This window comes from Saccopteryx bilineata, chromosome 9 (genome assembly GCF_036850765.1).
Source record: "Saccopteryx bilineata isolate mSacBil1 chromosome 9, mSacBil1_pri_phased_curated, whole genome shotgun sequence".
Taxonomy (NCBI): domain Eukaryota; kingdom Metazoa; phylum Chordata; class Mammalia; order Chiroptera; family Emballonuridae; genus Saccopteryx; species Saccopteryx bilineata.
Genome location: NC_089498.1, coordinates 82,731,179 through 82,736,060, shown reverse-complemented (window position 1 = coordinate 82,736,060; position 4,882 = coordinate 82,731,179).

Genomic DNA, 4,882 nt, shown 5'->3' with positions numbered 1-4,882 from the left:
CCTGAATGTGTGTGACTCCTGCTCCTTGGCACAGTTCTCAGACTAAAGTGGGGTTGGGTTGCATTTAGAAATAATATGAAGCAATAATGGTGTCAACATGGACTTGGTAAAATTACAGTAACATGTTAAGGACATTTAAGACTGCAAAGATTTTATTTTAGATCTTGCTTTATTAGTTAAGAATTTGCTTGATAATCTAATAGGCTTTAATCACTTCATTGTATTAAGACACTTGTTTTAGTATTTGTTAGTATTGGCTATTTTAATTTTGTTGTTTATCTTATATTGTCCCAGTCTGCCTCCAAATCAGAACATGGGAATTCAGATGAGTATGAATCACAGCACACGAATTGAAGTTTAAAAAATACAAAAGGGAGAGCTGTTGTGCACCAAAAAGTAAACAGGGTATTTTGCAGTTTGGATATCTAGGGTACAGAGTGGTGGGCCCAACCCCCACCTCACCTGCCTAATTAAGTTAACAAAGGGCTGTGCTTCAGTACTCCATCTGCCTGCCCATGTTCCCTGGAAGGATTGGAAGCTAGTTTCTTATTGGTGTAAAGTTAGATTGACTAGTATGGAGGGGTTTGTCTTTGAGTTGCCTTGGAAACTTAATTGAATTACTAATGGCCCACGTTTGACCAGGACTAAAGATGGATGTCTTTCTGGGGGGAAGCCATGTTTCTGCAGCAGAACAGTAGTGACTGTTGCCAGGCCATGGCATTCTCCAGAACCCATTCTGTATGTATATATCTTAAAGTCTCTGTCTTTAATAAATGAAATGACTTTTCATTTATTTTATTAATAAATGAAATGACTTTCAATGAAGTGATTAAAGGCAAAGAAAACTGTTTTTCCTCTCTCTCGGGACCCACAAACCAAACAGGCTGGGGGAGGGTGGGACCAATTCTCAATTTTGATTTTAATTCAATTTTGTACCTTTTCCCCACTCAGGACCCTGGAATATACTTGTCGCAGCTGGCTCACAACAGTGAAAAAGAACATTTCATTCAGTCATTTACTCAAGAAATATTTCTGAGCCCATACTGTGTTTCACAATTAGTCAATGCAGAGCTTATCAATAATGTGTTTGTTATATCTGAATTTGGGTCATTTTTCTTTATTTTTTATTTTTACAAAGACTTGTTGGGCCTGGCCCATTAGCTCAATGCATAGAGCATCAACCCAGCATGTGGAAGTTCCAGGTTTACTTCTCATTCAGGGCACACTTGAGAAGCAACCAGTTGCTCCTTGTATAGCCAGTAGCAACGGCCACCATCAGAGCCGCCCATGCAGGTTTAGGTTTTATTCGAACAGACAGTAATGAAAAAACAGAGCCAAGAACTGGTGGGCCATTACTTTTAATCCTAGCTCACACCTGGTGGGTGAGAAAATACACACAGTGGGAAAACACTTCCCTTTCCACTTAGGGCTCCCAAAGCCACTGACTCATTCAAGTTTCCTAGAATCAAAGGTTTCTACCTCACCAGCCTTATTCACTGCTGTTCCCCATCTCCTTCTCTCTGCACAAACTCTGCACAAAATGGCTTCTCCTTCAGCACTCTGCTATCTTGGCTGCCTCTTCTCTACAATGCTAATTTCAGGAACTGACAGAGAGAGAGCCCCTGGTCTCCCTTATTTTATAGTATAGAAATTAAAGCCTTTATGCCAGTATACAAATAAGGAAGTCTCTGTTACAAAGCCACTTATCTGAGGCATAAATGGGATTCCTCATAAGAGTGCACCACCCCACATCATGCAACAGTCAAGGGTGTGGGGAAAAGCTTAGTGTTGAAAACATTTTAGTATCAAAAGGGTGGGAAAGGCTTAGTCTTAAAACTAAACCTTAGGCTATAAGGACCCTTCCTGCTTACAGCCTGTCCCCAACACCCAATACAAACTATAAGCGAGCAAACATATATATCATATTTGCAAAGTTATTTGACCCACACTTCTCTTTCCCTATGTTTAGCTGGTGGCTATGGCCATGCAGGTTCACATTGGATTAGGGCAAAAGGTAAAGGAACTATGGAGCCAGAGGATGATGGGTCATTTCATTTATTAAAGTCTCATAACTGCAGACTAGCAAGCAGGCAAAGAAAACTGTTTTTCCTCTCTCTCGGACCCACAAACCAAACAGGCTGGGGGAGGGTGGGACCAATTCTCAAGCAAACAATGGTCCCTCCCAAGCAGGCAGGAAATCTACAATTTGCTATCTGCTTCTCTGAGTACAAGCATCCCAGCCTTACACAGACTATACACACATGGTGCTGCCCCGTGTTCATGCACGAATCAGGCAAAATACAAGCAAGCAAGCCTAACCCTCCCTATCTCCCTACTTTCTCTTTTCCCTGTTGCAACCAGTGGCTTAGTTGGTCTGAGCGTTGAACCCAGGCATTGAAGATAGCTCAGTTGATTTAAGCATCAGACCCTGATGGAGTTTGCCAGGTAGATACCATTTGGGGCACATGCACTTAAAACAAAACAAATGTAGTGAGTCACCATTTAACCTTGAACCCTCTAAACTTTGAATTGGAAAATTTTTGTTAAAAGCCCTGAGTGAATGTCTCTTGGATGCAACTATCAAGAAAGTGTGAGTGGGTGACCTCTATGCAGACACAAAAAATGCATGTGAATGGGCTTTAGAAAATTAGCCTGAAGTTTCTGAATTGCCCCTTCCTTTATGCTTTTTAATTAGCAAAAGAAAAGGAATGTACTGACCAATTTAGCCCTTTCTCCACGTCACCAAAACAGCCATTAATCATTCTTTCCCTTTCACTTTATCTCCCTCCCTTGGAATCCTATTACCTCTGTTCTGCTTCTGATAATAAAAACTAAGGGGGAAGATTCAGGAGGTCTTTCTTCACCTCCCTTGGCAGGCCTCCCTCTCTCTTCCTCTTGACATAAGTTTGTCTTGAGTAGATTTTGACACAGGTAGTTCTCAGCGGCTGGAGTACTACAAACAAAGACATTGCATCTGCCTCTAAGTGATACTCTTTTCTTTTTCTCTCTCAATATGTGTTCAAAGTAAATTCTTGGACATGTTTACTTCCTTCCTACCCTATGATTAAATATTGTTTATTCATGAGAAGTAGATCTCTGTTAAATTGTATGTAATTGCAGCAATATTCCAAAGAAATAGTAAAATCATTCACTCAGGAGTAAGGATGCCTGAGTTACCACAAGGCACAGGCCTAGCAGGGGTAAACTGGGAACAGAATGAAGGGTCTGATAGAGCCCCCAAATCAGACCTGGAGGTCAATTTCTAAATTTGTGGGAGAAAAATAAGGATTTCTTTTTTACAGCCATATCTACTCCTAACTAATACAATACTGTAAAGCCAGTAGCCACAGCCACTAACACAGCCACCTGACCCATGCAGGTTCTCATTAGATTTGGACAGACGATAATGAAACAATGGAGCCAAGAACTGGTGAGCCATTAGCTTTAATCCTAGCTTGCACCTGACGGGCAAGTAAAAACACACACTAGGCTCCAAAACGCACTCATTCAGTGCTCATAAAGCTACTGACTTATCCGAGTTTCTAGAATCTAAGGTTTCTAGCTCACCAGCCTGTTCCAATCTCCTTCTCCCTGTACAAACTGCACAAAATTGCTTCTCACTCAGCACTCCACCATCTTGGTTGCTTCTCCTGGCCTCCTCCACGGGGCCTTTCTCTGCTCTCCTCTCTAATGCTAATTTCAGGAACTGAGAAAGAGAGAGAAAGCTCCCAGTCTGCCCCACTTTATAGTGTAGAAACCAAAACATTTAATCCAATATACAAACAAGGAAGTCTCTGACACAAAGTCAGTTATCTGAGGCATAATGGGATTCCTCATGAGAGTGCACCACCCCACATCAAAAAGGGTGGGAAAGGCTTAGTCCTAAAACCAAGCCCCAGGCTACAAGGATCCTGCCTGCCCATAGCCTGCCCCCAACACATATTAATATAATCACGCCCATCCCAAGCAAGAAGGACAATTGATATTATCACCTGGGCGACAGGCTTCCACTTGGGCAGCGCCATCTTTAACAAAGTGAGCATAATATATTTTATCTGCCCAACAAATACACTACCTGAGGAATTGGATAAAATTCTTTAAAAATTCTAAACATCATGAAACAAGAAGTGACATGTTAAGGGATTCACAAAATATTCATATATATATATATGAATATATAAGAGAAAAGTTTATATATATATATATAAGAAAAGTTTATATATATATAAAAGTTTATATATATAAAGAGAAAAGTTACTTCATGACCAAGAGTAGACATGTCTGACAAAGCTATGTAACATCCCTATTGAAGTACAAAAGCTGCAATTCATAAATTTGATGATTTTGGCACACTCATGACTCAACAAATCAGCTTTGAGCATGTTGCACTCGCCAGGTAAAACAAACACTGGAGACGTTTGGAGAGTTTTAGACAAAGTTTTATGGCCAAGAGAAAAAGAAAAAGAGGAAAAACAAACAAACAAACAAACCTGCGCAGGGGTGAGCTCAGGTGGCAGTCACCAGAGTCACACCGAGTGCCTACAGTCTAGGGGTTTTTATAGCGTAGCAAGCAAGCGGTTCATACAGAAGCAAATTTTGCGTTTAGCAATTGGCTAGGGAGGTCGTGCGCAGTTACAGGGGGGGTATTACTCAGTGGAGAATTTCAAACATAAACTTCTGATAAGGGTCTCTGACTCAATGCAGGATGTTGCTGAACTCTTTGTTCTCAGTGTCACAGGGACCTTGTACACTCTTGGCAGCCCCAGCATGTCAGTACTCCTTGAATCTAACAGAGCACACTGGGTTTACTAAGATAACTTTCTGTATTACCGGTACAGTGAGTGATTTTTTTTGTTGTAAAATGACCAGCGAGTTCCCCAAA